This window comes from Sceloporus undulatus, chromosome 4 (genome assembly GCF_019175285.1).
Source record: "Sceloporus undulatus isolate JIND9_A2432 ecotype Alabama chromosome 4, SceUnd_v1.1, whole genome shotgun sequence".
NCBI lineage: Eukaryota > Metazoa > Chordata > Lepidosauria > Squamata > Phrynosomatidae > Sceloporus > Sceloporus undulatus.
Window position 1 is genome coordinate 11,994,752 of NC_056525.1, and position 27,143 is coordinate 12,021,894.

A 27,143-nucleotide genomic window follows, 5' to 3' on the forward strand; every position below is an offset into this window, starting at 1 on the left:
AATAAATTAGAAAGCTGGGCCAAAGCTAGCAAAATGAATTTCACCACAAAGAAATGTAAGGTACTGCACTTAGGGCAAAAACATGAAATGCATATATATAGGATGGGGGATACCTGGCTCAATGAGACTAAGTGTGAAAAGGATCTAGGAGTCTTGGTAGACCACAGGTCGAACAGGAGTAAACGGTATGATGCGGCAACTAAAGGCCAATGTAATTCTAGGCTGAATCAATAGACGTATAGTGTCTAGATCAAGGGAAGTAATAGTGTCATTCTATTCTGCTTTGGTCAGACCTCACCTGGAATATTGTGTCCAGTTCTGGGCCCCACAATTAAAAAAGGATGTTGACAAATTGGAGCATGTCCAAAGGGGGACAACTAAAATGGTGAAGGGTCTGGAAACCATGCCTTATGAGGCTTAGGGAGCTGGGTATGCTTAGCCTGGAGAAGAGACGGGGTGATATGGTAGCCCTGTTTAAGTATTTGAAGGGATGTCACATTAAGTATAGGGCAAGCTTGTTTTCTGCTGCTCCAGAGACCAGAACACGGAACAATGGATGCAAGCTCCAGGAACAGAGGTTCCACCTCCACATTAGGAGGAACTTTCTGACAGTGGAGCACACTCCCTCAGAGCATGGTGGGGTCTCCTTCCTTGGAGGTCTTTAAACAGAGGCTAGATGGCAGGGGGTTAGACTAGATGGCCCTTGTGGTCTCTTCCAACTCTACAATTGTATGATTCTGTGATTCCATGAAATCCCAGGACTTTTCAGCCATGGAAGCTGGTTGGGTGACTTTGGGCAAGTCACAGTCTCTCAGGCTTAGATGATGACAATGGCATACTTCCTCTGAATAAATCTTGCAGAGAAAAACTTATCATATGGTCAAATCACTTCTAAAAAAACCCTCCCTAGATCCCCTGGAGAGAAATAAGGACAGACCGGTCTCCCTATTACCATTCTTGGGCAAGATGATCAAGAGAGCAGTGGCCTTCCAACTCCAAGCTGTCTTGAATGAAACCGATTATCTGTACCCATTTCAAACCGGCTTTAGGGTGGGATATGGAGTGGAGACAGCCATGGTCGCCTTAATCGATGATCTCTGTCTGGGCACAGACAGGGGAAGTGTGACCCTGTTAGTGTTCTTGGACATCTCAGTGGCTTTCGATACCATTGACCATGGTATCCTTCTGGAATGCCTGAGGGAGTTGGGTATAGGGGCACTGTGCACCAGTGGCTCCGATCCTACCTCTCGGGTAGATTCCAGATGGTGAGGCTGGGGGACAGTTGCTCTTCTAGAAAAGAGCTAACATCTGGCATCATCCAAGGCGCCATCTTGTCCCCCATGCTGTTTAACATTTACATGAAGCCACTGGGAGAGATCATCCAGAGACATGGGGCATAGGGTATCAGTATGCTGATGACACCCAAATATGCTTCTCTATGTCCCTGACGGTTACAGTGACTAAGGATGACATCTCCCCTCTGAATCCCTGCCTTGAGTCGATAATGGGCTGGATGAGGAAAAACAAACTCAGGCTGAATCCAGAGAAAATGGAGGTACTTGCCATAGGATCCTTAGGCCCAGGGAAGGAAATTTGTCAGTCATTCCTAGACGGGGTCACACTTCCCCTGAAGGATGAAGTTCGCAGTTTGGGAGTACTTCTGGATCTGTCTCTACATTTGTCATCTCAAGTAGATGCGATTGCCAGAAGTGCTTGGCATCAACTTTGGTTGATTCTCCAACTGTGACCCTACTTCGACCGAAAGGACCTTGAAGCTGTAGTACATGCTCTGGTACTCTCTCATCTTGATTTCTGCAATGCGCTGTACATGGGGCTACCCTTGTACCAAGTTTGGAAGCTTCAAATAGTGCAAAATGCGGCAGCCAGGTTGGTCACCGGATCCTTGAGATTTATTATTATTATTATTAACCTTTATTTATGAAGCGCTGTAAATTTACACAGCGCTGTACATGCAATCTTTTTAGTTAGACAGTTCATAACACCTATTCTGAAAGATCTACATTGGCTTCCAATTAGCTTCTGGGCATAATACAAGGTGTTGGTTATTACATTTAAAGCCCTACATGGCTTGGGCCTGAGTTACTTACAGGAACGCATCTCCCTATACAATCCACCCCACACTCTTAGAACAAATGGGAAGAAATTGTTAGAGATACCAGCATCTAAATATGTTTCTACTTCCCAAAAAGCATTTCATATAGCTGCCCCCACTCTATGGAATGGACTCCCAGAGGAGATCCGCCTTGCTACATCCCTGTAAACTTTCAGGAAGGCGGTTAAGAAAGAGCTTTTCCGATGTGCATTACAACATTACAACCTGGCCTTCTATGAATTACAGACTGTTCTGTATGGAACGAGAGCATCTGACCCCATGATTGTTGATTTTATGTTTTTAACTGTGTTTTTAACTTGTGTGATAATAATGTTGTAATGTTTTAATTGTATTTTTTAAACTCTGTTGTGATCTCGCCTTGATCCAATTTGGAGAGGTGGGATAAATAAATAAACTCTATTATTAGTTTTTTGTGGGTTTTTCGGGCTATGTGGCCATGTTCTAGCAGAGTTTCTTTCTGACGTTTCGCCAGCATCTGTGGCTGGCGCCACAGATGCTGGCAAAACGTCAGAAAGAAACTCTGCTAGAACATGGCCACATAGCCTGAAAAACCCACAAAAAACTATGGATGCCGGCCATGAAACCCTTCGACTTTACATTAAACTCTATTATTATTATTATTATTATTATTATTATTATTATTATTATCATCATCATCATCATCATCATCATCATCATCACCATCACCATCACCATCACCATCATCATAAACTGAAATTGGCTTGAAGACACATAATAACAGCAAATAGTAGTCATCATTATCATGGTTTGATTTGGTTTGGTTTGGTTTGGATGCCAGATGATAGTTTATGGTTCATTTTGAATCCAGCTTGAAAAGCTGCACCCTTTCATTTTCAGACTTTACTAGTAATTGTGGCATCTTGAATGACGAATACACAGTCTCCTCCTTCCAATTAACTGTTGTAGAAATATAGTGCAGAAAATATGTTTGCTTGCATGCCTCTCTCTCCTCAAGCATTTGTGTGCTCTTATGTGTTTGGAAGTTTAATTCTGTATTTGTGTACAGGCATACATCTGCTTATGTATCTGTTACATATGGCAGTAAAGAAAAAAAAAGGCAAAATAGATAATTTCCTGTCCTCTTCCAGAACAAAACTATGTGATGCCCAAGGGCATGGACAGAGGGTAACTGCAACTGCTTTAATCTATTCCAGGCTGATGGGGAAAGAAGGAAGAAAACAAAGGCATTATCATGCCAAGGCTGAGAAAAGGACACAATGCAATTTGGGGCCTTGGAGGATTCATTCTTTGTTTAATGGGAACAGAGAGTCCCCATTAACACACACACACACTAACAAGGCTGCCATCTGCTCTTTTGCACCCTTAAGTAGCTAATTTTTGCTGATAATGAAAGAGGATGTGCACAAGACTACATTGGGTAGATTAGCTGCTCCTGGTTTTGCATTTTGTTGTTGCTGTTGTGTGCTTTCATGTCAAAGGGATCTTTTTCCACATTGGAGATTGCTGGTGGCCCTTCCCATACCCAATCAGTGCCATGCACTCAGAGATGAACTCTCCAGACTCCTGCCTCAATAAATTTAGGGTACGAAGTGTTGACTGTGGCTCCTGAGTCCACTAACATCTCAGTAGAGACTTGCTGTGGTTCAGCCCCTACCTGTGCTTTTACCATTGGTCTTCCCCAGAGGTTTAGCTTCAAAGAAGCTGTCTCATTTCCACCACCAAGCAGCAGTCCTGTTGTTTCTCCTCTCTCTTTTCAGGCAAAGAAGACATGGTCAAGACTGGGATCTCCCTCAGGGAGTTGTCCTGATCAGGGATATCTGGGAGTTTAACAAGGATGTCTGCCTTAGAGGTTCACATGCCCACCTGCACTGGAGGATGTCTCTTGCAATGCAGCTCCAATCTCACCTTGGAGACCCTTGGTACCTTGGGCATTTGGAGCCACAGTTGCCACTGGGCCAGTCTCTTCCTTTTTGCTGTAGGCACTGATTCGCATGTCCTACAACTCATATGTAGATTTCTTCTTAAACTGAGTAATTTCAAACCCAAACTTCTGAAGCTGCCCCCAGATATGTCTCCTCTAGCTAAAATCGCTAGATCATATCTTTCCAACTGTCCTTTGCTTGCACGTACCTGCCTTTGGGAATCCTGGTCGGGAAAGGGGTTCCTGCTTTGGTAGCTGCTTGATTAGAAGAGAAATGGCCTGTCCCCCTCCAACCATCTCAACTGCCTCCTTGTTGGTCATCTTTCTCCCTCCCTACCACCAGTTACCCTTGGGTGCAGAAGACCACAGCTGTCTCTTCTTGGAAGAAGGCCCATGATGACATTTTGTTATAGGTCCTACATTTAATTTCTATAGGACACATGAGAGAAGGTGAAAAAAATGAGCAATAAACACTGGATAGGAAAGGGGAAAAACCAATCAGCCCCCCCCCCCCCCAAAATAGGCAAAAGCACTGTGGGAATTATCACCAACAAGGAGTTCTTAAAGGAAAGTTTAGAGAGCTACTATGGTGTTTGTTGTATCCAGTTCTTAATGCCAAATTTGGCCACACTTTAGTTTAAAAGTAGCAGAACTTTGCAGCCTTCTTTCTAAACTCTACCTGTCTTAAGAGTAAAGGTAGTCCTTTGACATGAAATTCTAGTAACCAAATGTAGGGGGTGGTGCTCATCTCTGTTACTAAGCTGAAGAGCCAGTGTTGTCCGAGGTCAGCTCCAGTGGTCATGTGGTCAGCATGACTGCACCAAATGCTGTTACCTTCCCACCAAAGTGGCACCTATCTATTTACTTGCATTTGCATGCTTTTGAACTGCTAGGTTGGCAGTAACTGGGACTAGTGCAAGAGCTCACCCCAGCATGCAGCACTCAGGCCTTGAATTGTCAACCTTCCAATCATCAGAATTAGCATCTTAACCATTAAGCCACTGCATCCCTTTTTGTGCCACCTACAAAAACCTCTGGATTCTTTGCATTTAGCCTTTTTTTTTGTACTAATGTTCCAAGCTCTGAGTTAAGACCATGCCCTTATATGCACATAAACCAAATACTTCTGAACAGTGCTCCATTTTAAAGCTGGCCCAAGATGTTTTGATACTTGGGACAAAGGAGAATTTTGTGACATCCCTTCCATTCCATATACAGAAGGCAGGTGGACAGGTGGATGGGATAGGGCCCTCCACCACACTACAAAATGCTGGGACCTCTATTTGTCCCACTACTAGTGAGTATTCAATACTTTTACTCAAAGTCCCAAGTCAAATCTCAAGTCTCTACCTTCAAGTCTCAAGTGAAGTTTCAAGTCCTTGCAAGATACTTTCAAGTCAAGTCCCTGTGCTCTTGGTGGTGAGTCTTGTCTGCTGCTCCTAAGAAAAGCTTTAGAAAGATCCTCCTTTCTCAAGCCCGTTGCCTAATGTGTTTGCTATTCCCTTCTGAGAAATGTGCTCCATATTTTGGGCTCGAGGCAGAGGTTTAGATCTACTAGGCAGCCTGTCCCCTCTGCACATTGGAGCATCCTTCTAAAGATTTTCCTAGGATCAGCAGGCAAGACATACTCCCTGTTTCTCAGAGGGGAACAGCAGACATGTTAGGCAATAGGCTTGAGATGGTGATTAAGGTCTATTTGTCAGTCTGTCCCTGCTGCTCATTGGAGGAGCATTTTAAAGCTTTTCAAAAACTTTAGAATGTTTCTTCCTCCTTAAACCCATTGTTTTGCTGTTCCCCTCCAAGAAATGTGCTCCACCCTTTTGGAGTATGTTTGCCTGCTGCTTGAAATGAATGACGCCATGGATTTTCTTAACATAGTCCTGGGTTAGGAAGCTAGGAGGGTAGCTAGGAGGGTGTTAGCGTAGCCTAGAGCATTTTATAATTGTAATTGAAGGTTCTTTTTGCAGCCATGAAATGCAGAACCCAGTCTTTTTTAGGCTTGTAAATGCCAAAATGCATTTGCAAGCTAAAACAAAGCAAAGCAAAATACCATGGGTCTTGCTTTTCAACCAATTCAATTTTCTGACTAGCAGAGGCCCAGTCCCTAAACTGTCAGATAAGTGAGGACTTCTTGTATGGCAAATGTAAAGTACTGATTCCATCACATAACCTGTTGACAAAATGCAGTGAGGTGGAAACATTGTTCAAAGGAGGAAAACCATTGCCCATTCTGTAACATTTCTGAATGTATTATCTACTGAACATTATGAATGTATTATCTACTGAACCAAGGCCAGCAAGTCAGAGGCTAAAAATGCACAAGTCACAAGCCGGATTGAGTTAGTGTGTCATTTATTGTGGAGCTTAGTCCAAGTCAAGTCATTGCAGCAAAGTCTTTTTTCACTACTGCCAAATATGGGAGTTTTCTTAATGATGTCCTGTGCCCCCTGTGTGAGAAAGTGACAATTCTCTAGGTGACAATTCTAAACACTTGCCCCTAAATTTCAAATTCCAGCATTCTGTAGGATGCTGCCATGGCAGTTAAAGTGGAATATAGTGTTCGGTATGAAAAGGCCTCTGTCAACTGCCCAAATCATGCCTGGCTCTTCTCTGAAATATGATGTGACATCTCTTGGTTATCTGAAACAGGACACTGTATCACATCATCACCATGCCATGGGTTCAAACAGTATTTTTCTACAGCTTGTTATTACTGTCAATTTGAAAAGCCATATACCCCAGGAAAAATGAGATGATTTCTATGGCACAGTACAGACCGACAAGGAAACACCAGCCCATTGTGCTGCGCAGCATTGCTGCAGCAACCAGACTGCACAGCACAGCCATGCAGTAAAAAAGGAACCTCCTGGAGCAGCTCCTTTTTTGTGATGTCGTAAAAGCTATGTTGCAGCCCTTACAACGCTGCTTCCTTTTAGAAATGTGTGGGCACTGAGACACCCACACGTCATCAATATGTGCCTCGTGTGCATGGTACCGCTCAAAAATGGCACCACCTGCACATACTAGGGCTCAAGAGTATATGGTTCGTGCACTCTCCCGAGCCCCAGAATCGCCACCACCACACCACAAAGCAGTCGTATGTATCAGGCCTATGTTAGGTAAAGCTGCTGAAAGCATACACTATATTTCACTGAATTCTTTTTCTTTGTGAAAAGCCTCCACAGTCAGGCTATTTTCCTCTTAAAATATTTCATCATGTTCCTCCCAGCTCATGTTAGCTAAAGCTCAAGAATAAGGGTAGGGAAGTATAATTTTACAATGGATATATAAACTTAGTCTGGAAACTAATTAGGGGACTTACACAAGCATAATTCTACCTTACACTTTGATATGCACTTTTTGAAGCTGAAAGTTGGTATTCCTTTCCTCCTTCTGCAATGACCAAAGCCCACCTGGAGATTTAGTATTTCAGTCCAGTACCAACCTTCTCTCTCAGCTATTCCATGGCTGGTGGAGAGCAGAAGGAATTGGAGAAGTACAAAATCTTGGTAGAATACCTTGATCTGCATCTGGTATAGGGCCATTGTTGTGTGTCTTCAAGTCATTTCCATCTTATGGCTATCCTCAGGTGAACCAATTACAAGGGTTTATTGGTGGGATTTAGAGGAGATTTACCATTGTCTTCCTCTGAGGCTGAGAGAGTGTGACTTGGTCAAGGCCACCCAATGGGCTTCCGTGGCTGAACAGGGATTTGAAAAAGAGAAAAAAATACTCATCTTTAACAACTGAATGACATGACTACCATCCGAAGAAAATACCATGTTCAGTTGTAGTTGCGTTCAGTGTCTTCTATGTTTGTTGCTGTGTCCTTCAAGTTGATTCTAACTTATGGTGACCTTAAGGCAAACTTATAATGGGGTTTTCTTGACAAGATGTGTTCAGAGGAGGTTTTTCATTGCCTTCCCCTGAGGCTGGGACTATGTGTCTTGCCCAAGGTCACCCAGTGGGTTTCATGGCAGAGCTAGGAATTGTACCCTGATCTCCAGAGTTGTAGTCCAACCCTCAAACCACTACGTCATGCTGGTTCTTATTTTAGTGAAATTAAAATCATTCTGGGGTTTAGTACTGTATGAGCTTTATTAAAGGAGCTATCCAAGGTGCTGAAGCACAGCACTAAAACAGATTCGGGACTTTGGATAATTCCCTTAGAGTTTAGACTAAAACGCAGAGTAGATTCCCACTGACTCCTATTTTATTAAGAGAATGCAAAGTATAAAGAAAAATGATTGTGTTAATGACGACGATGACAATGGAAGCATCAGCTGCCCACTGAGTGCCTGAGAGTCTATCCCACCCTTATTTTATCCCAGTGGCACAAGGTTTATATCTCTGAGATGCTCTCTGACAAGAGAGAGTTGGCATTCCAGGTGAATTGATTCAATCAAGAAGGCCATGGCCCTCAGTCTGCAAGGCCTGAGCAGGGCAGGACAACAATAAATGTGCCTCCTCATTTGTTTCTTGATGCAACAGGGAATAAGCAAAAGTTGTTTTCCCCATCCCAGTGAATCATGTGGCACTGACAAAGAATTACACAATATCCAAGAATGTACAACTGTGTGTATTGGTTATGCTTATGGAACTCCACTTATTTGATAGTGACCGTCGCCGGGCCCCTAGTTCCTTCGGGAGGGGGAGGCGGCAGTCCCATAGGCTCCATGATGCACAGACAGGCCAGACGTATGCTGCAAATAACTTTAATAAGAACGAATAAACTGAACAACAAACTCGTGGCTGGTTCCCGTCACCAGGCTTTTCAAAACCAAAACTAAAGTCCTCCAAACACACCCAATGTCCGGGCGGGACCACATGGCCTAGAGTTCTGCTGTGCCGCCGTCCTCTCCGTCTCCGGTGTTCTCCTGGCGAGGGTTGGGAGAGCCTCGACTACCTAAGGGCCAACACCTTCCTCGAATGTCCCACACCAGCCTGGGCCCCGGGAGAATAACTGGGCGGGCTTGATAGGGCTCAGGGTCGTCTCCGGTGGGATGAGTAGGCCAACTCCTCTCAGCCAGGGAGCGACTCTCAGCCCGCCTTCCCGGGCCGAACCGGTGGCCTCTAAAATGGAGCCGGTTGAATTCGGCCGCTAAAGCCTCGCTCACCCTGGCCCCTATGTCTCCCTCGTATCTTGTCTCCTCCGGCCGCCACACAGAACCCGACACGCCTCTCTCCTCCTCCCTCCCTTCGTCCTTCTCTCCTTCCCCTTTTCTATCTTGGGACCACGCCCCCCCCTCGGCTCCTGGCCTAGGCACAGCTGATTCACTCCCGCCTGGAGCTTCTTCCTCCTCCAAGGCTCCCACTGGGTCCTGCAGCGCGTCTTCTTTCGGGGCGGGACCCCAACCCGACTGTTCCCCCTCCTCCACCCTCTCACAGTGACATTATGCAATGGCAAAAAAAAGTGCAAGTACATGCATCAGGGAACTTACATGTGGGTGAAGCACCAACAGAATCCAAGCCTCAGCTTGATGTGGGTGAGATGGAGAGGAGATACTTTCTGTTCTACATTGGCCAGCAAAACATCTTCAGTTAGCCTTGCCTATCATTCTACCTGTTACTCACTTTCCCTCTCCACCCCAATGTTTGTAAAATTTCCTCATGGGGTTGCTTCATCCCCAGATCCTTTCCATTGCCTTTCCCCATACTTTTTTCCAGCTGCACCACTTACTTTTTCAGGTGTGATAACCAAAACTGTACATAATATTCAATGCACTATAGTTTTTATAAAGAAGAGATGGGAAACATACAGCCTGTGAGATGGCTATAGCCCCATACTTCTTTTCTAGAGGACACATAATTGCCCTTGCCATTGAGACTCAACAGCAGAATTGCTATCCAAATTGCAGCAGTTTCTCCTATGCCTTCTCTTCCATTCTCCAAGGGGGACCCTCTGCCATCGTCCTGCACCATAGACAGCCACCATAATGTGGCTCCAATGAATTCAGATTGTCCATTGTGACTCCCTGAGGCCTCATTGTGATTTTTTGGTCCCTGTGGTTTCCTTATTATGTGCCTTGAAGTCATTGCTGACTGATGTTGACGCTTAGGCAAACTCATAATGGACTTTCTAGATAAGATTAGTTCAGAGGGGGTTGTCATTGCCTTCCTCTGAAGATGAGAAAGTGTGACTTGCTCAGGTCACACAGTGGGTTTCCATGGCAGAATAGAGATTTAGACTTAGGTCTCCCAGAGTCCTAGTCCACCACTCAAACCACTACACCATGTTGGCTCTCAGGGTCCACCTAGCCCTGGTTGAAAAACATTATGCTATTGACAGCTGTACATCACAACCACAGTGCATCAGGTCAAAATTGTCATTTCATTGTTCACCACAACCCCATGATCTTTTTCTTCGTCAGTCAAGTGAATCTCAGACCCCATATATGTGAATTTTGGAATTTATTGGCTCAATATTCTTGGACAAAAAGGATTCTAGTTTGAGTCCTGAACACAAATTAAGCCGATTATGTAAACTGCACTTTTTTTTCTGCAGAAAGCTGGGCGTGCTGAAGTCAGCAAGTTTTCATTTTTTTATAACATTTGTGTGTTCTGCTTTATGCATTCCATTTCCTGTGTAAAATTTTCCCAGCATAACCAAATGCCTACATAAGCTGCCCAGGGGCATGAAGAGACTGATGTTCATTTTTAACACCTGTTGCAAGCCTGTGCCAGTTTTTGGTATTGCATGATTAGTTCTGAGCACAACAGAAGGGGGGGGGGGGGCTGTGTGGGTTTTTCAGAGGAAAATCAGTGATGTAGCTATAGGGTGGATGAGGACATTGCTCCCCAAATATGAATTCTGCCTCCCAATGAAATTTTCCTTCAGCTTCCCTCCCCTCCCCAATTTTCAGCATTACAAAGAGTGAGACAAGGAAAATCATTCCCACTTCAGCTTCTTGCATTTGCTATGCCTGCATTCCCATACTTTGGCTGCTTCCTTTTTTTGACCTTTAAATACTCAACTGTTTTTTTTAATATAATTCAGACAATAGTTTTGTTAGTCTGGAATATCAGTATGCAAAGGGATCTTGTAGCCCTTTTGAAACTGACTGAGCAAAAGATGTTGTAGCGTAAGCTTTTGTAGACTTAGAAGCTGTACAAAGAGCCCTAAAGGAGTGATGTCCCACCGCCTTTTTTGGCGCTGGATTGGGGATGCGGAAACCACACACCGTGGCCCTGAGCTGGTGCTTTGCTGGCCCAAAAAAGGCTGACAAAATGCTGCTCCTTTTTAGAGCGGCAAAAAGTCAGCCTTGCTGTCATGGTGGCTCCTTTGACCATTTGTTTGGTGCAGCACATCTAAACTCTGTGCCAAAGAAATGGTGTGATGCCACCTGCCATCAGGGCAGAGTTGGGGCATGCAGTTGCTATGCTCCCACTCCACCCTGATGCTGGCCTTTATCGCCAGTCTGTTTAGCCCCTTAGTCAACTTCCATGCATCTTAGGGCATCTTTGTATTTTTAAGTCTCAAAGGTGCTACAAGATCCTTTTGCATACTGAATTTTTAAGTTACTCTAGTGCTAGAAAATTGGGAAGTGAAGGAAGTTTCATGAGGGAAGCAAACTTCCTGTTAATGGGCAGTCCTCCCACCCTCCCTGAAATACCTTTAGCTGCAGCAGATCATCTGATAAAACTGAAATGAAAGAATGGAGGTCTCACTGCTCCATCAAGTGGAGAAAAAGAGAAAGAGAAAAGATGGCAAATACATCAAGATGAGTCACTTAAGGTACATCCAGACTAACTGGAATGTCCCAGATTTTGTTCCCATTCTTATTGTTTTTATACTGGCTTAAAATAAACTGACCTAAAGAATAAAAAGTCTCTGAACATATTGGGAGCTGATAGAAAATATTCTGGGATACACAAAATATGTATGGGTTTCCAAAACAAAATCCAAGACTTTCTGATCTTTTTAATCAGTCTGCATGCACCTTTATGTGACCCAGCATGGCGTAGTGATTTGAGTGTTGGACTATGACTCTGGAGACCAGGGTTTGATGCTCAGCCATAAAACCCACTGGGTGACTTGGGCAAGTCACATGCTCTCAGCCTCAGGGGAAGACAATGGCAAACTTCCTTTGAACAAATTTTGCCAAGAAATCCCCATGATAGGTTCACATCAGGTTTGCCAGAAATCGCAAACAATTTGAAAGAACACAGCAGCAACAACAATAACATTATAAATGTGTAGTGTGAATGGGCACACCTCTGTCCCAGAGCTCTAGGCTCCAGTGGAAACCCTTCCTGAACCAGGGTGATTGACACCTGCCACTTACTGCTCAATTTGGAATTGATCCAAAAATTCTCCGCATTTCTTTTGCTTTCGTGCCCCCTGTGCCCAAATAAATGTTTGAAAATGTTGGGTGAAACTATTTTGGTATCTTTCTCATGCATAGATTTGGGTGTGGAATATCTGCATTCAGTTCAAGATTGTGAATATGGGGTTGCTTGTGAGTATGTGCATTGCCTGTTGATGTAAGCTATGCATTGATGTATATGTGCATTCCTGGATTCACATATGCAACTGATTGTACTTTATTAATTGATTGAATGTATACCTTGTCTCTTTTTGGGGATGGCATCCAAGAAATTTTACAGTAACTTATTTCATTTTATTTATATCCTCCCTTTTTCCTGATTTTTTCTTGTTGTCGTGTGTCTTCAAGTTGTTTCTGACCTATGAAAATTGCAAGGTGAATCTGTTGTAGGTTATCTGGGGCTGAAAGTGTGTGACTCACCAAAAGTCACCCAGTGGATTTCTGTGGATGGGCAGGGAATCGAACTTTGATTTCCACAGTCGTAGTCCAACAGTCAAACCACCATAACATGTTGGCTCTTTCTCCCAAGATAGGGACTCATTTAATTTAATTTAAAGCAAGATTAAGTTAAAATCTTATTTTACAAAAGTTAAAAACCAATTAAATAAGAGTATTATTAAAAACCATTGGTTAGAAACACAGTTAAACATAATTGATAATAAAAGATAGGAAATATAGGTGCTGTACAGACGGGTCCTACGGGGTGCTGTTGTTACGTGCGAGGGGCGGCGCTTCCAGATGCAACCTGCCCCTCGCACGTGATGAGGGCATCAAAATGGCAGTGCCCTATACATACAGGCACTGCCATTTTGACGTGATGGACGCCTAGCGTCCGCACGTCTCAGCGCCTTTGTGATGCCGCAAGTGCGCCATTGGCAGCTTGCAGCGTCACAACCACGCCGCAGAAAGAACCCGCTTTTTGCGGGTTCTTTTTGCTGCGCAAGGGAGCCGCACGGTTTGTCCACTGTGGCTCCCTCATGCAGCAAACCAGGACGGCGGGAGACCGCCCTTTTTGGGCGGTCTGTATCCTGCTATAGCTCCTTTTAGGAATACACTCTCTAGAATTCTTCATTCCAAATGTCTCCCATGTTTCAAAGCTCTGGACCATGTAACTTGTATTCGGTCTACTGTCCAGATGTTATCAATCGATGCTCAGTGTTGACACCACTGTTCTATCTTCTTATAGTACCACAATTCTAAATGATACTGGATGAGGATTGGGCACTTCTTCAAGTCAAGGACTGTCTTCTATCAAATAGGACACCCTAATCACCAGGCACCCCTCCAAGAATCCTTTCCATCCAGCCCTGCTTCATCCTTTTCTGCCATTGATGCTGCTTAGTAACATAAGCTCTCCAATGCTTCCACCTGCTGGAGAAAAAATTAAGTACACATCCAGGATCTATGCATTCCTGATAGTAAACTAAATGGAATTTTTAGTCCTGACTACAGGACTACTTAATCAATACAGTTTTTAAATAATTGTTGGCTTAACTTGCCCCATTACTTCAATGAGTCTCTTCTAGTTGGGATAACAATGGGATATATCCCAAGATGCTCAAGTTCAAATCATCTGTACCACTCTTTTCTTTTGGGGCTGTGTCTGCACTGCAGAAATAATGTAGTTTGACACCACTTTAACTGCCATGGCTCAACACTATGGGATTTGGGGATTTGTAGCTTTATGAGATATTTAGCCTTCCCTGTTAGAGAGCGCTGGTGTCACAACAAACTACAAATCTCAGAATTCCATAGCATGGAGCAATGGCTGATAAAGTGGTGTCAAACTGCATTATTTCTGCAGTGTAGAACAGGCCTGTGCTTCTTTTTAAACCCTGATCAGTCTGGGGCTTATCTGAATGATGGAAGGACATGTTCAGAGCAGCTTCTTACCTCCTTTCCAGTGTATTTCATTTTTTTCATCCTCTCCAAACTGTTTTTTCATCATTCAATAAGCGGAATGCTTTAAATGGCTCCTTTTTGGATGGGGCTCATGAGTCTATTGTCATGTCCTTTATGCTCCATGCTTGAACTCCCTGCCATAACTGTCAAGGCCAAGGAGTAGTTCACCCGCTGACATGAACTACCATATGGACTACCCCAGAATGCCCATCTCCCTACCACAGATTGATTGTTTTAATAATTTTAGATGAGATTGTACTACTGTTATTTATTATTGTTATGTGGGATTATAATGTTATTGTTTGGAGGGAGGGATAATGGGTTTTATTTTGTATTACTGTTTTTTATGGTGTTGTAAACCGCCTTGAGGTGGGATAAAAATAAAAAATATTATTATTAATATTAATATTATTTATTAAGGAGAGACTGATGTTGCCCTATTCTGGGGAAGAAGGCAAGCAATTCAAAGAAGGAAGAAGAGATTGTTCTCAGGGGGAAGGAAAAAGATAACTCCATCTGGGAGTATGTCTTCGTTTCCTACCCCTCTGTCCTCCTTCTGGCTATTAGTTCTCTTTTTTAAAAAAAAATTTGGGGGGGGGGGAGTTGGACTGTGTTCTTTTCTGTGAGACAGCTCCTTCAAAATAGTTCAAACAATTCAAGCAGAATTCAGATGTAACAAGTTACAAGTAAGACAATTATGTAAATGAATACTTTTCTGAGTAAAGAAGGGTGCAACCAAGGTGCTTATTGCTTGGGCAAATAAGATGGCTTACCTCTTCCACCTTCAGTTCTGGATCCGGGATGCCCCCCAGATGTTATCATAGCTAAATCACCACCAATTTTTTTTTAAGTCAGGGAGTTTCCAACTTCAAAAATTGGCTAGCTGAACAAGGCTTCGACCCGGGATGCATCTGGGTGGCGGCATCCCACCTAGATCGGTGGCAATTCAGGTATGATAACATCCCAGATCCAGAATTGAAGCTGAAAGAGATAAGCTGGCTTATTTGCCCAAGTGATAAGATCCAAAGTTATATTTCAAATTTAAAACAATGAATGAGAAGGAAGTTCCTTTTTTGGTGTGTAATGAGTAACAACTTCTGGTTATTTTCAAAAATATTTTTTGAAGGACATTTAGGAACGCATTTTGATAGCAGTTTTATGTCATTCCTTTAAATTGGTGAGAGCTATCCTGGAGACAGAGGTTGAAATCCTACATTGTCCAGTGTTGCATAAGACATAGAATAGAATAATAGAGTTGGAAGTTACCAATCCAACTCATTACCTTGCACAACCAAAGCGTTCTTGACACATGGCCATCCAGACTCTGTTTAAAATCCTCCAAAGAACGAACACTCTTGCAAACTCCAAGGCAACATATTCTATTGTTGAACAGTTCTTACTGCCAGGAAGTTCTTCCTAATGTTGAGGAGGAATCTCTTTTCCTGTAGCTTGAATCCATTGCTTTGTGTCCTAGTATCTGGAGCAGCATTTCTGAACTTATGAAAATCTCAGCACATTAATTTCTTCATAGAATAATAGAGTTGGAAGAGACCGTAAGGGCCATCTAGTCCAACCCTCTGCCATGCAGGAAATCCACATAACTTTTTTCTAATTCTGCTTTTTCCCACCAAATGCATGTTGATACAATTTATTTCAGTTGACTGTCTTGCAAAATTCTGCAAAATGTGACATTTGATTGAGAGCTGTGTTCTTATCTATTCTTTAAGGAATTCACAAACATTGAATTTCCCAAGTATCTCTAGGATCAGTGAAGATATCTAATGTATCCACTAAGGGACCTCCCTAGATGTTCCTTTCACAGTAATTTAGCTAGCAGCAATCACAGCAAGTATTCAGCATAGCTTAATGCTCTTTCTGCATCCCAGACTCCTTGTTACCTACAACCTAGGGTGCATCTACCACTATAGAAATAATGCAATTTGACACTGCTTTAAGTGCTGTAGCTTCATGCTAATGGAATCATGGGATCTGTAGTTTTATAAGAGCTTTAGCTTTCTCTGCCATGTCAGCATTACCTTAACATTAGCATTACCTTAAATATTGAGGAAATTAGCTTTGCAAGAGGCTGATTTGTCCTGCTTACTTCTACTGAGGACAGCAAAGCAGGGGAGTATACAAAGGAATAGTCCAGAGTCCAGTCCAAAGGTCACACAATACCAGTCAGTCAGTCACAACAAAGGACAGAGGCAAGACCACAGTCACAGGGCAAGTCCAGAGGTCAGATAACCAGAGTCATGAATCAAAGAGCAAAGAACAACAAGACTGCAAGACTGGTTATCGGCTGCAAAGAATCTTGTAATTGGTTGACTTACCGAACCCAAAGGGTTATCAACAATGGCTCCTTTTCATCTTGGAGACAAGTGACCAGTGGGGTCGCACAGGGCTCTGTCCTGGGCCCAGTGCTATTCAACATCTTTATCAATGACTTGGAGAACCAAATTGGGGGCATACTTATCAAATTTGCAGATGACACCAAACTAGGGGGAGTAGCTAATACCCCAGAGGACAGGATCAAAATTCAAGATGGCCAGCTGGGCCAAAGCTAACAAAATGAAATTCAACACGGAGAAATGTAAGGTACTGCACTTAGGGCGCAAAAATGAAATGCACAAATATAGGATGGGGGGACACCTGGATGAATGAAACTACATGTGAAAGGGATCTGGGAGTCCAAGTAGACCACAAGTTGAACATGAATCAACAGTGTGATGCGGCAGCTAAAAAGGCCAATGCAATTTTAGACTGCATCAATAAAAGTATAGTGTCTAAATCAAAGGAAGTAATAGTGCCACTCTATTCTGTTCTGGTCAGGCCCCACCTGGAATATTGTGTCCAGTTCTGGGCACCACAATTTAAAAAGGATGTGGAGAAACTGGAGCGTGTCCAGAGGAGAGCGACTAAAATGGTGAAGGGTCTGGAAGCCATGCCCTACGAGGAATGACTTAGGGAGCTGGGGATGTTTAGCCTGGAGAAGGTTAAGAGGTGATATGATAGTCCTGTTTAAATATTTGAAGGGATGTCATATTGAGGAGGGAGCAAGCTTTCTGCTGCTCCAGAGACTAGGACCCGGAACAACGGATGTAAGCTCCAGGAAAAGCGATTCCACCTCAACATTAGGAGGAACTTCCTGATAGTAACGGCTGTCCGACAGTGGAACACACTCCCTCAGAGTGTACTGGAATCTCCCTCCTTGGAGGTCTTTAAACAGAGGCTGGATGGCCATCTGTCGGGGATGCTTTGATTTGGATTTCCTGCATGGCAGCGGGATGGACTGGATGGTCCTTGCGGTCTCTTCCAACTCTATTATTCTATGATTCTATGATTCTATCTCTGCAGCTGGAGGTCTTTTAAAAAGCCTCTGCTTCTCTCATTTGAAACCTATTAGATCTCCTCTTGGCTTCTAGCCTGGAAGGATGCATCAAAGCCTCATTGACCTGTTTTTGTTCCACAGGTCCTAGCACCTGCAGCCTTGAGTCCATAGAATTTGTTTCTCCTTCTGCAGCTTCCTGAGCCTCCTCTGGGACTGCAGATCCAGGCAACCCCAGATCTGTCCGTGTCTCAGCCTCCTCCATGTCTTCAGGGTCTGAGTCTTCTGGCTGTACATCTAAGTCAGGCCCAGGGCAGTCCATGACATGGGTAACCTTTAGGATTGTTGGCAACTGGATATACCAGTAATCACTGAGGAGAACTCTAGGTTTGGTTGAATTAAGAAGGTTTCATTTTCAAAATGCAGAGTGCTATCACACACATACAACAGCAGTTCACACAGACATTCAGAGCTAAGTGAAATGGAAATACGAAAACTGGATAGCAGATTTTGAGAGTTTTTTTAAGAAGCGTGATCTTGGTTTGTCTGAAGAGTAGACCACGGAAAGCAGGAGTGGCTCACAGTAATGTCTGAGGGTGACACAGCATGGTGTGCAGCCTGCGACAACTGTCTGCATACTGTGTGCACAGAAGATAGACTTTTGGGGACCCATATTTATACCTGAAAACTAGCCTTTGGGGATGGACTATCTTGTAAAGTAACAAAGACTTGATGTTCTTTCCCAGGAATCAATGGGATTCCAGACTGATTGATGGCTTTAACAAGCAAAAGGAAATGAAGAGGACTTGGGGAAAGGAAGAAGCAATTAGCATACCCATTCAGTCTTGATTGTATTATTACCTGGATTATCCACATGCCTCTGGGGTCTTTGCTCTTTTTCTTCTTGGAACCTTACCTAGTATTCCTAAACTTCATTGTGACATCTCAAGAACATACTGGCTTCAGATATGAAATATGAAATTATGGGGACCCCAAATACAGTGTGGCGTATGCAAGGTGTGCTAACATCTTCCTCTTATTATTGGCTATATGGGCTAAGGATTTTGAAAATCACAACCCGAGAGCACCCAGAGGCTCCATGGTTCTCCCTCCTGACCTAGATACTAAGTCAAAGAAAACTATTGATCTGTTTATACATTCTGATGTTCTAGACTGATCTCTTTTTCTCCAAGGGTTCTTTCTCACTACACAGTTATAGCCCCATGATTCCACTTTAACTGCTATATGGCTCTCTCCTGTGGAATTCTGGGATTTGCAGTGTGGTGGGGCATTAGAGCTCTGTGGCTCAGAATTCTAAATACCCCTCTGGTGTCACAACAAACTTCAAATCACAGGATTCTATAGGATGTTACCATGGCCATTCCAATGAAAGCATGGCAGTACAGCAGTGTGAAAACCCCATAGATTATAGAAGAACTGCATACATTCCTTCTCCATTCCAGTGACCAGATGTGATTCTTCAAACAGTGGGTCAATGACTAGTGAGAGCCTGGATGATGTACTGGTTCACATGTTGGGCTGGTTTGGGAGATCCAAAATCTATTTTTCAGTGGGTCTGAATCTCACTGGTGACTTTGGGCCAGTTACTCTCCAGTGCTTATGCTACACTGCAGAAGACATGCACTTTAACACTGCTTTAAGTGTCGTGGCTTCATCCTATGGAATCTTGAGATTTGTAGTTTGTTGCGGCACCAGAACTCTCTGATAGAGAAGGCTAAATACAGTCAACCTTCCATATCCACAGATTCAACTAATAATGGTTTGAAAGTATTCTAAAAAATTGTAGGAGCTGTACTGTAAAAGCCCCAATCCACCCATTGTTGATGCTATTAACTTTATTTATATCCCACTTCCCCTCCGAAAAGATTTGGGACTCAGGGCAGTTTACAATTTAAAACAAGCACAACATAGCTAAAAACATACTAAGGTTCAACATTAAAATGCAGTCAGCCCTTCATATTCATGGATTCTGCATCTACAGATTCAACCATCCATGACTGGAAAATATTTTTTAAAATTCCAAAAAGCAAACCTTGATTTTGGCATTTTATATAAGGGATACCATTTTCCATCAACTGTATTTAATGGGACTTGAGCATCCATGCATTTTGTTATCTACGGGGGTTCCTGGAACAAAACCCAGGGGATAGCAAGGGCCCACTGTGTATCAGGATATTACAAATCCCAGAATTCCATAGCATTAAGCCATGGCAGTTAAAGCACTGTCAAACTGCATTAATTCTGCAGTGTGGATGCAGCCTAGGCCTGACATCCTTCATGGACTGTTGTGAATATTAGGTGGGGAGAAGGGTGGTGATTAGGGTTGCCAAGATGAAGATGGTACAGGGTTTCTGTTGCTATACTGTTTAACTCAGGGGTAGGCAACCTTTTTTGAGCCGGGGGCCGGGTTGCTGTCCCTCAGATAATTGGGGGGCCGAAGCCAAAAAATACATAATTAAATAATTTTTTTAAAAAATTAAATAAATAAATAAACCGAGAGAAATGTAGGACAACATTTTCAAATGGTGGACACTTTTTTTAAAAAAAGTGGAGGACACACAAATTTTTTTTTGCTGATTTTTTAAAAAATGTTAATATAAATGCACGTTTCTGAGGCGTCTATAGACAATTGCCCCCCTTGCCCCTGCGCGCGAGAGGCCAAAGGCCCTGGCGGCAATCGGCAGCAGGACCGGGCTGGGGCCGGTCCCAAGGCCTCGCTGGGCCGCATCCGGCCCGCGGGCCGCAGGTTGCCTACCCCTGGTTTAACTGATTCTGGATCATGAAGGCTTACCATAATGTTCTGTCAGAAGGAGCGATAGCACCTCTCCGCATGCTCCCAATGCAAACCTGTTGTAGTCTCTCTTTCTTCAACAGGGCTATTTATTGGCTGGTGGAAAGGGGGGTTGGTGGTGATGGGAGCTGAGAAGTGTCCCATAGATGGATGCATTGCAATGGCATTATTCCCCAGAGGATACCAGTTACTGTGTGTACAGCTATAGGAATGGGGCAGGATACTTCTCTTCTGAGGCTGTCTCCTCTCTTTCCACCCTCTTTGCATCCCCAAACAAAACACTCTAACAGATCCTGATGTTTCTAACATGTAAACTCACCCACTCCATTAACTTAAGTGGGATCGATCCCAGGTCAAAAGATAAATATTTGCAGGAGCTTCTCATTAGCTGCCAGATTCTGAAGGGTCTTTTCCATCCATTCAGTTGGTGTGTAAACGTTCATATTTACAAAGCTGCAGATGTACTATAAGAAGATCTGGAATATCCTAGTTGGGCAGAAGAGGGCACCCTTGGCCATTGCCAAAGCACACTGCAGCCAGAAAAAAATGATGTACCTCAAGGGCATGCTGAGGACAGATGCTATGATGATAAACTACAGATCCTAGGTCATAGTAGGAGAGACTGTGGCAGGATCAGAGAACTGTCTAATTCACAGGCAAAGAAGGAGATAGAGGGAGATGCAGTTCTGAAACACATAGAGGAAAAACAGAAAGATCTCTCCCTCTCATGATTTTTCCCCATTGCCTTTTTTGCAGCTTTTGCCTACTACACTGCAGAATTAGTGTAGTTTGAGATCACTTCTTTAACTGTCCTATGGAATCCTGGGATTTGTAGTTTTGTGTAGCAGTAGCATTCTTTGACAGAAAAGAATATCTCACAAAGCTGCAAATCCTATAATTCCATAGTGTTGAGCCATGGCAATTAAAGCAGTGTCAAACGGCATTAATTCTGCAGTGTAGATGCAACCCAAGCTGAAACTATCTGGAAATGATGCTGACTGAGGGAAAAGTATCTGAGGAAAGGGAATATACAAAAGGTAGCGACAAGATGCAGGGGATGGTTGGACTGCTTTTACCCACACACCCCTTTTGCTGTTCAAATGTGTTTCTCTCCATTCCCCCTTTCTTTGTTGCTGGCATTGCTCCATCTGCCAGACTGGTGGAGTTGCTGCTATTTAAGTCTGGTGCAATCTTTTTCTTACTGAGTTTTAAACTGATCTGGAAATGCCAAATTGAAGAAGTATAGTGAAATGGAATAAACCTCAGCAGATCTCATGAGAAGAGGAATAAAATGTGGAATGTGCCAACCCTTACTTCTACCTTCTTGTTCTCTCCTTCTTTGGATGTCTTCTTTGTGGTCTTCCTGTTGGAAAGATAGTGTATCAACATGCATCATCCTACCAGACAAATTTTATATGAGAAAAGGATGTCTGCCTGACAATGGTCATTGGGAAGAATTTGAGTGGCAAGGTGAGGGCAACAGTGAGTTTATCAAATCCCTGACCTAGAATCATAGAGTTGGAAGAGACCACAAGGATTATCCAGTCTGCCATGCAGGAAAAATCAAAGCACTCCAGCCTTTGTTTAAAAACCTCTGAAGAAGGAGACACTCCAAGGCAGCATCATACTCCAAGGCAGCATATTCCACTGTCAAACAGCTCTTACTATCAGGGAGTTCTTCCTAATATTCAGATGGAATCTCTTTTCCTGTAGTTTGAATCCATTACTTCATCTCCCAGTCTCTGGAGCAAAAGAAAACAAGCTTGCTCCATACTCAGTATTTAAACATGGTTACTTAACCATTTAACTATTTACACATCTTACCCTTCATTTTGAACACATCTTGAAAAGTTACTTTTTGGATGGTAACTTCTGTTGAAATAAAGTCCGCTCAAGGTGCTGCTAATGACATTCAAAGCCCTAAGCAAATTTGAAATGTGAAGGAGGAAACGTTTCACAACCAGGGCTTCTAATTGGACCCAGCTGGGCCTCAAAATGGAGAGCATTCCATATCTGGGCTGATATAGCTGTGTTTCCACATAATGTATTGATCCCATTGATGGGATACAGAGGAGGACCTTGCTGGGAGACATCAATGCTTGGCAAGTGGGTGAAGCTATTCTTTCAAGTATCCAGTATCCCATGTTGCTGAACCTTCTGAATGTTAGCAGGAGCCTGAATTCAGACTGTATATGGGCAGTCAGAGTAACTTCTTTACAACTGGTTTTGTGGCTCCTATAAAGTGGTCTAGTATGAGAGCAGCTACTGAGAAGGCCCTCTCCTTTCCTCCCAGAAAAGGAAAGGGCAAACCACCTCTGAGTATTCTTTGCCTAAGAAAACACTATGGAATTCATAAGGTCACCATTAATTGACAAATGACTTGAAGACACATACAACTGAAGATACCAGCCACAGATGCTGGTGAAACATCAGGAATAAACTCTTATAGAACATGGCCACATAGCCTGAAAAACCCACAAAAACTACACATACAACTGTTACTACTACTATTAATATTTGTACCTAGTTACTTTCAAATTTTGATTTGTAGTAGCTGTTCTTCAAGAGCTGTTCTTTAATGCCAGGCTGATGTCAGAAAATGAATTTCTGTCCTTTTGAGACTTGTTCTTATTGACATAACCATCAAGGGTACAGCAAATAATAGTGTTACTAACTAGTTTCAGTTATTGTAAGAATATTCGATATTTATGCTGTCAGAGTGCAGTAGGTTAGTGCTGTGACTTTATGGTTATAAAAAGGTGTAACAACTCAGTATGCTCATAATAATGTAAAAAGGGGGGGAGCCTTACATTTATTGTTTCAGGAAATTAATTTTTTAATTAATATTTTTACATTTTACAATACAAATTATTACGCTTTCTTCATACAAATATATGCTTTAACACTTTATTTATTTTATACTGAAATGCACCTCCGTGCACCCCTTCCTCTAAGTCACTCCCATCCATATACTCCAACCAAAACTTTAATTCATCTCATGAAGGTAATGTTCCATCTTCTTTTCTTAATACTGTTTCAATTAATTTTTTCCATATTTCTTCAAAATCATTTCTTTTCCATAATCCTTTCTTCACTTTCAATTTACATGTTAATTTATCATTAATCATTATTTGCCAGACTTCTTTATACCAATCCTCCAGTTCCACATTTATTTTCATTTTCCAACTTCTTGCTATAATTAATCTCGCTGCTGTAAGCAAATTTGTTACAAGATTTCTTTCTTCTTTTTTCCATTCTACATGATTATACAGTGATAGCAATACTATATTTGGTTTTCTATCTACTCTAATATTTTCTATTTCTAATATTACTGTTTCCTATTTTTAAATATATTTACATTGCCACCACATATGTATATATGATCCTACTTCATTACATCCTCTCCAACAATATTTTGAATTATTATTATCTATGTTATGTACTCTCACTGGCGTTAAGTACCATTTCCAGATCAGCTTATAATAATTTTCCTTAATTCATACTGATAGATTCTTCAAATGTCTTTGTTCCCAAATTTTATTCCATTCATTTTCACAAAATTTACATCCTAATTCTTCTTCCCATATATCTTTCCAAATATTGTGGTTTATTTCTTTTCTTTTATTCTCCATTAATATTTTATATATTTTGCTAGTTATTCCTTTCATACTTTCATTTCCCTCTAGTTCTTTTCCTTTCTGAATTATTTGTGTAAATTGCATATATTTTTTCTTTTCTCTATTCTTTTTCTTCCAATTTTTGAACCATTGTTCTATTTGCATATAATGACATTTTCAATCCACTAAGTTTCTCTTTTAGATTTTCTCTTCCTATTTTTAATTCTATCCAATTTTCTATTTTCTCTATCTTCCTATCTTTTAATTTCTTATCTAATAAATTTCTTAAATTCTTTGAGAATCACTTTACCATTATTATTGGTAGAAAATCAATTTAAAGATAGGACAGGAGGAAGTAGCCTGTGAATTGGTTACAGAAACCCTCAAAGCTGGATTCCATGCATGTAGGTTTTATCAGGAAGCAACTATGAAAACTCCATGTGTTGCCTTCCTGTCTTTAACTGGGAGAAAGAAGATGAAGGAAGTAACTTCAGAAATGGGAGGAAAGAAGTACAGTGGGCCCTTGTTATCTGCTGGGGTTTGGTTCCAGGATCCCATGGATAACAAATACGTGGATGCTCAAGTCCCATTCAATCCAGTGGCATAACAAAATGGTGTCTCTTATATAAAATGGAAAATCAAGGTTTGCTATTTGGAATTTATACTTTTTCTGAATATTTTCAAGCCGTGGATGCTTGAATCCATGGATAAAAAAATCTGTGTATAAGGAGGGCTGACTGTAATGCCTAAGCCCAATAATTTAGACATACACCCAGGATATGTCTATGTGGACCAAATGAATTGATTACCTCCCCCCTCATGACACCCTATCTTCACAATGCTGGGCCAAAACTCCCTCTGGGGTCATAATAAATTACCCAGCCATATGATCAGTGCTGGGTGCCTCTTTCTCAACCTCAGAGGAGTGACTTGTGCCAGCGGTGGTGGGTGACAGAGTGGGACCCCCCCCCCCCGGTGTACATAGCTGGTAGGGGGAAGAATTTGAGGCAGCTTTGGGGAAGCAACCTAGTGCATTCTGGTCAGTGTAAACTGTAAACCCATCTCTAGAAAAGATAAGACAAGGACTCAATTCAGGCTACTTCCTACACTGCTGGTGCTTTAATTTCCAACAGTTATGATGAAGCTGGCAAACTCTGTTGCACAAAAGTTCGGGAGTACTCCTAGACTCAGCTTTGAACCTGGAGGTTCAGGTCTCTGCCATGATCAGGAATGCTTTTGCACATTTAAAACTTGTGTGCCAACTGTGCCCATTCCTTGAGACACTGGATCTGGACACAGTGGTACATGCCTTGGTTACATCCAAATTGGACTACTGTAACGTGCTCTACCTGCAGCTGTTCCGAAACTTCAGCTGGTGTAAAGAGCTGCAGCCAGGCTGCTAACAGGGGCAGGTTATAGAGATCACACAATGTCCCTTTTGAAACAGCTCCACTGGCTGCCAGTTGGTTTCTGGGCACAATTCAAAGTGTTGGTGATGACCTATAAAGCCTATATGGCTCAGGTCTGGGCTATTTGGCATACTGTATCTCCGTATATGAGCCGACCCAGATGCTGAGATTCTCTGGAGAGGCTCTTTTCTCTGTCCCACCACCATCACAAGCACGGTTGGTGGGGACATGAGAGAGGGCCATTTCCATGGCTGCCTCTAGACTTTGGAACTCCCTTCCCAGGGAGACCAGAATGGCCCCTTTCTTGTTGGCCTTCCGTCGACAGGCAAAGACCTTCCACTTCAGACAGGCATTCAAAACAGAAAGCTTTTAAAGACCGGCCTAGGGTGTTATATTGTTTTAATGCATTTTAAACATTTTTATCTTTTTAAACTATGTGATATCTTAACATGTAATTTGTTTTAAATATTGCAGCAATTTAATTCTTTTTTAATGTACTATTTTTGTATGCTTTTAATTGTACAGTTTTTTTTAATGTTGTAAGCCACCTTGAGTACCAGTCTTGGGAGAAGGGCGGGATATAAATAAATATAATAATAAATAATAATAAACGGCACATCAAACTCTCTTAACAAAAGGCTAATGTAGCATATAACCTTGATATTCCCATCCAGAGCTGCCTTAGATGTCCATTTATTCAAAGGTTCTGGAGGAGGTTATTCTCAACTTCTTATTTATTCAAGGCAATTAAGAAATCCTGAAAACCTCCCTCTATCCCCATTTGCTTGCAGCTATGGTAGGTACAGAGATACAGCCATAAAACCATTAATGAGATTCCAATACAAGCTGCCAGTATAAAAGGAAAAGTGATTGTAGAACATGTTCCATCAGGAATTTTGCAAGAATGTAAGTCTCTTATTCTCTTTGCTTTTTGGCCTTCTAAAGACACAATGCACATCTCACAAGGCCAGCTCTACCATTAGAAGAGTGAAACAGACACCTCACGCAGCAGAGTTGGGAATGTCATGAAAGGGCATCAAATTGTTTGCTATGTAATTTGTGGGTGTTTTATTTTTACTGACAAGGATCGAAGAGAGATGCTTGTGGGATTTTTTACCATGTGTGCCAAAATAATTTGGCTGGCACCATGTACTCTGACTTGTAGAGAAAAGAGCTGCCCTGCCTCAGGCAGCAAAATATGTCAGCATACCCATGAAAATTCTGGTCACACCCCACCACAATCGGAGAAGATTTTATCACTGCTCATGAAAACTTTCCAATTAGCTACCAATAAGAAGGAAAAACATATCACATTTGGCATTGAGGCAAACCTTAGATAACAGGAGATGAACAGACCAGTCAAAATTCTGATGAACCAGAAGAACTATAGCAGTTACCTGCCCCACATAACCCCAGCCCACAAATCACAAAATGTGGATTTAATGCATCCAGTTGCAGTAGATGGCTTCCATGTGGGGTAATGCTTCCACTCCAGGTTCAGAGTTTAAAGTTACTATTCAGGGTTCTGAATTTGATTTCCAAATCAATTCAGCACTATGGATTGATCCTATAAATTTCAGAATACAATCCAAATTGGGCTTACTGCCACACTGACACTTTAGCTGTCAACTACCACTGATTGTATCCCTGTTAAATTCAGCATCTAAGAAGCTGAGGCCAAATTGTGAGTTGTGCTTAGTGGGGAGTGGGT